Raw genomic sequence first — 10537 nt, forward strand, 5'->3', positions numbered from 1 at the left:
TCAGATGTACAAAGACAGAAAGTAGAATGGTGGTAGCCAGGGGCGGGGGCAAGAGGACATTACCGTCGAATGGGTCCAGAGTTCCAATTGAGGAAGATGAAAACATTGTGGAGCTGGGTAGTGACGACGCCTGCACGACAATGTAAATGTGCTATGTCACTGTGAGCTGTACATTTAAAAATGGGTAAGATGGTAAGCTTTAAAGGGCGCCTGGATGGCTCAGTTGGTTAAGCATCTAACTTGATTTCCACTCAAGTCATGATCTCACAGTTCGTGGGATTGAGCCCCACGTCAGTTCTGCATAGAGCATGGAGTCTGTTTGGGATTCTCTCTCTCTCTCTCTCTCTCTCTGCCCCTTACCTTTTAAAATAATAAACATATTTTTAAAAATGGTCAACTTTAATGTATATTTTACCACCATTTTAAAAATAAAATTTTAAAAAGACAGATAAATTTGAAAAGTGAGAAGAAATGGCTGATGATAGGGTCCTGTAGTGTCTCATCACAGTTTCGTGATTTCGTCCAAAGGTGATCTTCTACAGTTAGCAAATAAAACAAACAGGTGACAACATCACACAGAAATGAGGCATGAGGGACCTATCAGTGCAGGGGACATCCAAGTCATATCAGGAACCTGGATGGGGAGGTTGGAATCACAGAATGTAAGACTTCAAAGTGAACTTAGAGGGGGCGCCTGGGTGGCTCAGTCAGTTAAGCATCTGACTTCAGCTCAGTTCATGATCTCACGGTTTGTGAGTCTGATCCCCACATTGAGCTCTGTGCTGACAGAGCAGGCTCAGAGACTGGAGCCTGCTTCGAATTCTGGATCTCCTTCTCTCTTTGCCCATCCCCCACTTGCTCTTGGTCTCTCTCTCTTTCTCTCTCAACAATAAATTAAAAAAATTTTTTTAATTCAAAATGAATTTAGAGACGGTGTTCATGGTTTCGTTTGTTTGCTTGTTTATTTCTTATTTTAACCCAGTAGCTGTGGGCCTACAGACTGTGAGTCAATCCTAATTTGTTTATAATTTTATGTATCTATTTTTGTTTTAGTTTTTTGAGAAAGAGAGAGAGAGAGGGCACAGATGAGCAAGGGGCACAGAGAGAGAGAGAGAATCCCACTAGGGACAGGGTGGGGGAAAAGACAGAGAGAGAAGCAGGGCTCACCCAAAATGTGTCTCATGTTCACCTGAAGAGGGGCTCGAGCTCACCTGATGGGGGTCTCGAACTCACGAACCATGAGATCATGACCTGAGCCAAAGTCAAATGCTTAACAACTGAGCCTCTCAGAGTCCTATATATAGTTTTTAATTTGCACACGTGCACCATTGTGGGGAGACAGTCTGTGGCTTTCATCAGATTCACAAAGCAATCTCTCAACCTGCAGAAACTGAAGAAATAGGTCCAGTCCAAGCTCCCCTTCCTTGGATGAGGAAGCTGAGACTTGAAGAAAGATGGCTTCAAGCCCAAGGTCACAGAGTTAGTTACAGTAGAATCTGCTTCTCCTTTTCACAGAGGTATTTTGCGTTTCAGGTGACTTCCCCTTGAGGGTGTTTCCATTTTTAAGAGAGCGCTTCTTGGAACTAGCTGTCCTCAGAACAAAGGGATGGCTTGTAGCGCCCTTGGCTTTGCTGGTCCTGCCTTTACTGATTCCAGTGGGAGTCTTTTACCAAGGGAGGGACAAGGGCGACCAGAATAGAAGCAGAGGAAGGGTACAGTATCTTCTGACAGCCATGGAGGGCGGGGGGCAGGTGCAGGCTGTAACTTTTTGGATGTCCTTGGGCTTAAATGACGCCCCTGAGATGGTGACAGGAAGTAGAACCATTGTACTCATATCACAGAAGGATCTAGCTGCAGGGCGGGGCACAGCAAGGTCCAGTGTCCCCGGGGAAGCTGGAGAGTCATTCGCAGCAGGACCTTCCCAGAACAAAAGGAGAAGGAAGAAATTTGGGCTTAGCACAATGACTACAGAGAGCAAACAGGCAGTCTGATAAAGCATCAAGCCGGCCAAAGAAATCTAAGCCCTCTTCTTGGCGGGAACTAGCTGTGTTTTAGTAATAAGATCCTTCCTCAGAAAAGCAGGTGGTTTGTAGACAACTGGTGTTCATGAGCACACATCAGTGGGTTTGGCTGAAAACCTCACAATGCCAGAGAATAGAAGAGTTAAAACAAATAATGAAGGTGCCATGGTGGTTCAGGAAACGGAGGCAAACTGCCCGGAAACCGTGCGCCCTTGTATTAAGTCTCAGAAACGTTGTGCCAGGTGGACACAATGCTCAAAAGAAGTGTTAGTTAAATTAGTAGATTAGAATTATCAGCTAATTAAACTGTGGGGCATAGTCTTCCCAGCATGAAGCAGTAGTCAGGCAGAACCTATTCCAATTAGCCAGGGGGAAACAGGACTCCTGGGAGGAGGAGGGGAGCAGCTCAAAAGGTGCTCCCGGATCCTCAGACTCTCTGCAGTACCTGCTCAGGAGATCCATTTAGTGATGGGGAGAGACGTGCTTTACGAATGTGGAGGATTCCAGCAATAACTCATTTTTCTATACATGAAGATAAAGCGGTCTCTTTCAGGGGTACCTGAGTGGCTCAGTCGGTTGAGCTTCTGACTTCAGCTTAGGTCAGGATCTCATGGTTCACGAGTTCGAGCCCCACATCGGGCTCTCTTCTGTCAGCATGGAGCTCACCTTGGATCTTCTGTCCTCCTTTCTCTCTGCCCCTCCCCTGCTCTATCTCTCAAAGATAAATAAACATTAAAAAAAATTTTTTTTAATCTGCCTCTTTCAGACAATGTGGACAGCAAATATAAGAGACACTGGTTTGTTTTTTCTTGTATCCATGAAATGAACTCTCAGAAAGTTTGAGGCATAAGAATTAGAGTGTTCATGGGGCACCTGGGTGGCTCAGTCGGTGTCCAGCTTCAGCTCAGGTCATGATCTCACGATTCATGGGTTCGAGCCCTGCATCGGGCTCTGTGCTGACAGCTCACAGCCTGGAGCCTGCTTCAGATTCTGTGTCTCCCTCTCTCTCTGCCCTTCCCCTCTCGAGCTCTGTCTCATGCTCTCTCTCAAAAAAAAATAAACATTAAAAAGAAAAGAATTAGAGTGTTCTGAAAATGGCCTGTATGCTGGGCCAGAATTTGAATTATTTACACAATAAAAAATAAAAATTGTTTTCCTGTAATGTCAAATGTACAGCTTTCTGCTATTATAATTTTTAATCATATACTGACTCTTGTGCAAGGATTATCTACAATAATGTATAGCATCAATACATGTGAATGGGGAATTAAAAAGAAATTAAAAATCTATATGGCAAAAAAAGATCTGGTCAGTAGAAAAATGAATGTTACATGAGCTGCTTAGCATGAGAAACTGTAAAAAGTCTTATGTGATCACCTGGCGTCAATTTGACAACAACTATAACAATTTTATTTTTAGCATTGTAAGAATAAACATACAATAAACTCTCAGAGAAGATGTATCGTAAATAATCCAGTCTGGCTATTTTAACCACCCAAATAATTCAAGGTTATTGGATTTTTTAATTACATATTCAGGGGGGCACCTGGATGGCTCAGTTGTTTGAGTGTCTAACTCTTGATTTTGGCTCCGGGTCCTGGGATCAAGCCCCGCACTAGGTTCTGCACTGAGTGTGAAGCTTACTTGAGATTCTCAATCTCTCTCTCTCTCTTTTCCTTCGCCCCTCTCCCTTGCTTGTACTCACTCTCTCTAAAATTTTTTAATTAAAAAATAAAATTATATCGGGGCGCCTGGGTGGCACAGTCGGTTAAGCGTCCGACTTCAGCCAGGTCACGATCTCGCGGTCCGTGAGTTCGAGCCCCGCGTCAGGCTCTGGGCTGATGGCTCAGAGCCTGGAGCCTGTTTCCGATTCTGTGTCTCCCTCTCTCTCTGCCCCTCCCCCGTTCATGCTCTGTCTCTCTCTGTCCCAAAAATAAATAAACATTGAAAAAAAATTTTTTTTAAAAATAAAATAAAATAAAATTATATATTTAGAGTTTTCACAATAGAAGTAATCATTGTCATTAAAGACGTGTTTGAAATTACAAAGAGGTGAAAAAAGAAAAATTACATTTTACTTTAGGACTTCTGTGTACAGGTTTATTTGCTTATTTTGGGTACATAGTCACAGTACAGTTATAATACATATGATTTGGTGTTCTTATCTTGTTCCTTAAATGGAAATCATCTTCCAATGATTATTAGATCTTACTTCCAACAATAGTGTCTGTTATTATTCATACCGTACTTCCTAAATTGCATTTTAATAGTTGCACAACATTCCGCTAATTGTTTATTATTTACAATAGCACCAAAAAGTGCTTAGGAATCAACTTCACAAAATAAATGCAACACTTGTACACTGAAAATTACAAAACACGATTGGAAAAATCTTTTTTTAAGGCTTAAATAAATGGAAAGACATCCTGTGTCACAGATTGGAAAACTCAATATCCGTAAGATGACAATACTCCCAAATTGATCTATACACGCAAAGCAATCCCTCACAAAATTCCACCTGCCCTTTCCATGGAAATGAACAAGGTTCATCCTAAAGTTCACTGAAGAGAGGCTCACAGACACAATGAAGATGCTAAGTCAGTGGTTTATTAATTTATTCAAAACACACAGTGAGACACTGTGTGGGGGGAGATAGAATAGTGCAATATAGCATAGAGAACAAGCACGGTAAAAGATGACCCTCCCTGAATCTTGGGATTCTCATCTCTCTCTCTCTCTCCCTCCCTTCCTCTCTCCAGCCCCTCTCTTCCAGTCACAAGGACCAGAGTTGAGGTTAAGCAGGAAGTGCCTGGGGTGGGTTACAGGCACTGCCTCCATTAGAACCCAGGGGCAAGTACTTAGGGCCTCAGCTGTGAATCGCCAGCGGGCCTGCTGAACAACCATGGTTTTGTCTGTGTTGCTTAATCCAAGCACAATGGGGCCAGGATGGGTCCAAATGAGTAGCCAATTTAGGGACGATTAGCTGTCAACCTAGAAGTGACATGATCTGTACCTCATGACTTGGCCCATCTCATATTTTTCTTCTGTAAACACTTTTGCTCGTTTCATCCTATTTATCATATGTGTAATATGTCTTGAAAGTTGCTTGTGTATTATCCACATTTAACATAGCTTATGAATTCTGCTCATGTTTTTCAAGCGACTTCTTTGCTCATTTTCTATCTTTGGCACATCTCATGAGTTTTACCTATAACGGGTATGCTATTAGCTTATGTGTGCTTATGTACACTTAACACATATGAGTTTCATCCATCCCATCTGTGGTGGTTAATTTTATGTGTCAGCTTAACTGGGTTAAAGGACGCCCTGATAGCTGGGAAAACATTACATCTGGTTGTGTCTGCAAGGCTGTGTTTGGAAAACATTAGCATTGGAATCAGTAGACTCAGCAAAACAGATCCACCGTTAACCAATGAGGTGGCGTCTTCCAATTCCTTGAGGGCCAGAATAGAAATTGATTAGCATAGAAAAGGTAGAGGAAGAGTGAATTTACTCACTGTGCTCCTCTGGGATATACCCATCTTTTCCTCCGACATCAACATCTGTGCCTCTGGTTGTCGGGCTTTCAGACTCAGACTGGGACTTACACTCAGACCTTCGAGTTCGGGCTGAAGTTTATCAGTGGCTTCCCTGGTCTCCAGTTTACAGATGGCAGTTGGTAAGACTTCTTGGCCTCCAAACCACATGAACCAATTCCTACCTGCTCTGTTTCTGCAGAAAACCCTAACTGATATACTTTCTGTCTCTCTTGTCTTCTGTCAGAATCAAATAGTCATAAATAATATAGCAAACTCACATTTTTAAAATAATTTTTTGTTCGTTTATTTATTTTAGAGAGACAGAGAAGCACGAGTGGGGGAGGGGCAGAGAGAGAGGGAGAGAGAGAGAGAGAGAGAGAGAGAGAGAGAAAATCCCAAGGAAGCCCCTTGCTGCCAGCGAAGAGCCCGATGTGGGGCTTGAACTCACGTCCCATGAGATACTGACTTGAGCCAAACCAAGAGTCGGACACTTAACTGACTGAGCCACCCAGGTACCCCAGCAAACTCACATTATAAGGATAGAGACAAACTACTGGATTTAGTCCATTTTCAGGGTACTTTCATATTATATATTTCATTACATAGTACATCTTCATAAAATATTATAAACTTTAGCCATTTGACCTTCCAAGCCAATGTGACCCTTTGTAAAGTACTAGCCCTATTGGTTGACGGTTACAGTCAAGTTGTTTTCATCCTTGGCCTCCTAATACAACTGTATCCATCGAGAGACAGAAATCACAAGAGTTATTTTTACATAGACAATTTAACATAAAGGATCAATCACTAGATATAAAAAATCGTTGACTATGTTTTGAAGATCTGAAAAGCTAAAACAGGGAACACTAAACCACCATGGAGATAACAAAACTTCACGAAGCAAGTGTCCCGAGGTGGTACTTTGATTCTGGTTCTTCAAAGGTTAGAAAAATTGCAAACTGGATTCACTTCCTGCCCTAGGAATCAGCCGCTGTTGTTGGAGTGAAAAAATATCGCTGGGGGGGTTGCTCACAGCTCAGGGGCAGACAAGAAGCCCCAGGAAGGAAAAGCCCTCGTCCCTACCCCTGCAGCCTTCCTCTGGCCGTCCTTATGGGCAGAACCCACAGGGAATCAATTGACAGAGCAGATACGTGGTTTGCAGAAACCCAACCTCCCAACACATAGCCTGGTAGAGAGGCTGGTGTGGAGTTGAAGGCCAAAGACTTAGTGATGGCACAACAACCCCGTCCAATGTAGTTAGATAATTTGTTATGTGTCGTTATTACTGAAGAATAGCAATTCCTCACTGGCATCAGAGCTACGTATGGACTGAAGGCACGGGGCCAATTTTTATTTCTATGGGTTTTAAACTGGTATTCTATTGCAGGGAAAGTCTAAGAGTCGATCCCAAAAGGAGTAACATATATTTCCTCTTTGAGTGGGGGAAACTATCCTGAATTATCAGTTAACGGTCAATACTTTATCCTCCTGAATGTTTTATTTTGAACCCACGTTTCTTTCAGACTTTCAAAAAGGCTTATTCAGAGTTTTTTGCTAGGATATAATGATAAGATACTTCTGAGTGTTAAACCTCTAGTAAGTGTCCCCATTTTCTACAAATTTATAAAGGGTCATTTTCAATTGCCATATGAATTTTTATCTCTATCCCATTGGGTATAAATATAGCTATAAAACTCTTTCTACTGAAATACTTAATGATTCAAAATAAGCTCCATTCACCTAGAGATATTACGCTAAGTGAATTAGGTCATAGAAAGACAAATACCATACGATTTCACTTATATGTGGAATCTAAAAAACAAAACAAATGAACAAGCAAAACAAGACAGAAACAGATTCATACATACAGAGAACAAACTGGTGGTTGCCAGAGGGTGGGGGGGTGGGTAATGGGTGAAATAGCTGAAAAGAATTAAGAGGTACAAACTTCCACTTATAAAGAATTCATGGGGATGAAAAGTACAGCATAGAGAATATAGTCAATAATATTATAACTTCGTACGGTAACAGATGGTGTGATATGATTCATAGGAAATATATATTTAGTCAAATGACCAAAATAGGTTTCTCAGATACAGTTGATCTTCATTCACAGTTACTGAAAATGCCCCAGAGCCATAGAGGTGAAATGGGGATCTTATTATTAAGGAAGGTAACTTTTGGATTGTACCCAAGCGTGGAGGTTAGTTGCCAGGAGGACCAACTCTGGGATTAGAGTGTTAGAACCTCTAGTCCCTTCCCCTGACCTCTGATGAGGGGAAAGCGCTGGAGACTGAATCAGCCAATAACCAATAACAATCGTGGTTATGCAATAAAGGCTCCATAAAAAAGCCAAGAGGACTGGGCTTGGAGAGCGTCCGGGTTGGCGACCACGTGGAGATACGGGGAGAGTGGTGTACCCGGAGAGAGCATGGAAACCCCACACCCGTTCCTGTGCCTGACCCGTGTATCTCTTCATCTGACTGTTGATTCATGTCTTTAATACACTGGTAAACACAATGTTCCCCTGAGTTCTGTGAGCTGCTCTAGTAAATTACAAGAACCTAAGGAGGAGGTTGTTGGAGCCTTGAATCTATAGCTGGCTGGTCAGAAGCACAGGTAACAGCCTGGGGTCTGTGGCTGGCATCCAGATGGGGGGGCTGCGGGGGGGGGGAGTCTTGTACAACTGAACCCCAAACCTGTGGAATCTTATGCCATCTCCAAGTGGATAGTGTCAGAATTGAGTTGAATCAAGTTGAATTCTTGGACACACTGCTGGTGTCCAAGAATTGCTTGGTGTTGGGGATGGGGGTGGGTGGGGAACACATGCACAACATTGGACTTGAGTCCAGGAACCCTCTTTTAGGGTGGTAACTAGATTTATTGCAGTGATCACTTTGTAATGTATATACATGTCAAATCACTGAGTTGTAACCTGAAAGGAATATAATATCGCATGTCAACTACACTTCAAAAAAAAATTGGAAGAATTTTATTAATTTTTAAAATTTTTAATGTTTATTTTTTAGAGAGAGAGTGTGTGTGTGTGAGTGGGGGGAAGTGCAGAAAGAGAAGGAGACACAGCATCTGAAACAGGCTCCAGACTCTGAGCTGTCAGCAAAGAAAGAGCCTGACTCGGGGCTCGAACCCATAGACCACAAGATCATAACCTGAGCCAAAGTCGAACGCTTAACCAACTGAGCCACCCAGGGGCCTTGAAAGAACTTTCTTTAGAAAAAGCAAAAATGAGCTCCATTCAGGGTACAGTATTTTTTTTATCTTAATTAATTAATTTATTTTGAGGGAGATAGAGTGCTAGTGGAGGAGGGGCAGAGAGAGAGGGAGAGAGAATCTGAAGCAGGCTCCACCCTGTCAGTACAGAGCCTGATGAGGGGCTTGAACTCACAAACTGTGAAAACATGACCTGAGCTGAAATCAAGAGTTGGACCTGACTCGGGGCGCCTGGGTGGCTCAGTCGGTTGGGCGACCAACTTTGGCTCGGGTCATGATCTCACAGTCCGTGAGTTCAAGCCCCTCATCGGGCTCTGTGCTGACAGCTCGGAGCCTGGAGCCTGCTTCCGATTCTGTGTCTCCCTCTCTCTCTGACCCTCCCCCGTTCATGCTCTGTCTCTCTATGTCTCAAAAATAAATAAACGTCAAATAAAAAAAAATTAAAAAAAAAAAAAAAGTTGGACCTTTCTGACTGAGGCCACCCAGTTGCCCCCGAAGGCTTATTATGAAACTGGCTATGTGTCGTTATTTCTGAAGAACAAAACTCAGTTTAACTATCAAGGGAATTATGCCAATATCATTAACCCCAGACTTACATTTGCAGTAGTTTTTGAATATCAGTAGAAATTCAAGACTATATTGAAGTTTTAATAATTAATCAGAAATACGCAATGTTAATATATTCTATATGACTTATTATACACTGCACAGACATAGATAAGCATACATCACACTATGTAAATGAGACCATAGAGTTGGGGAAAAACTCAGGACTCATTGAGGTAACACCTTCCCTGTTTTAATTTTAAGCAGGTTTACATCATCTTATTACTGAATTCAGAGTAAAACTAAACATTAGGATTGGTCACAAAGAACTATTAACTGCACACTCTACTTAACTATAAAATGTTTTCAAAGTAATATTACTAATACTGATATTTCCCTTTAATTTTGTATATCTGTTATCTAAAATAATAACTTAAAAGCCCCTGCGGGCGCCTGGGTGGCTCAGTCGATTAAGCGGCCGACTTTGGCTCAGGTCATGATCTTACAGTTTGTGAGTTCGAGCCCCGCATTGGGCTCTGTGCTGACAGCTCGGAGCCTGGAGCCTGCTTCGGATTCTGTGTCTCCCTCTCTCTCTGCCCCTCCCCTGTTCATGCTCTGTCTCTCTCTGTCTCAAAAATAAATAAATAAAAAAAGAAGGTTCTTCTTAAAAAAATAAAAATAAAATAAAAGCCCCTGCGGTCATAGAAGAATACGCAAGAATTGCTCACCATGGCAAAAGGGACTGTGTTCGTGAAGAATGTAGTTTTAATAGTGACAAAAGTAGTTTCATTTATCAAAATATTTTTTGAAAGACACATATCCAGATTTTAACCATTTGGTATTATATATTGTCCCATTCCTTCAAAACATTTTTTTTTCAAGAAATACAAAAACTAGTTACCGCCCCTGCCCCAATGAAATTTAAATTCAGTAAGTCTGGAATTTTATTTCTGTCTGTTCATGTGCATTAATCTTTTTGATGTAATTTTGGAACACAGTGACTGGCCTGAGTTGAGATATAACTATTCACAAATTTTGTCACAATGGTAACATCTGGTTTAGTCCCTGCCATCCCACCTTAATGAGCAAGTGTCTACGATATGTTACCTATTTAAATAACATGCTCAACCACTGTTTACAGAATACGCCCAGGGTTACGTAAAAGGTTAAAACACTTTTCCGGCTAAGAAAACTGGAACA

At 41.9% G+C, this 10537-nt stretch overlaps 1 long non-coding RNA gene across 1 annotated transcript; it reads right to left on the reverse strand.

The window, feature by feature from the left end:
- Positions 1-1294: 1294 nt before the first annotated feature.
- On the reverse strand, positions 1295-2635 carry LOC122470065. The gene is made up of 2 exons (XR_006293811.1): positions 2467-2635; positions 1295-1917 (listed from the first exon to the last, which is right to left on the reverse strand). It is a non-coding gene; the product is annotated as an uncharacterized LOC122470065 (long non-coding RNA).
- Between the last annotated feature and the right edge of the window lie 7902 nt (positions 2636-10537).

This window comes from Prionailurus bengalensis, chromosome D3 (assembly GCF_016509475.1).
Source record: "Prionailurus bengalensis isolate Pbe53 chromosome D3, Fcat_Pben_1.1_paternal_pri, whole genome shotgun sequence".
NCBI classification, from domain to species: domain Eukaryota; kingdom Metazoa; phylum Chordata; class Mammalia; order Carnivora; family Felidae; genus Prionailurus; species Prionailurus bengalensis.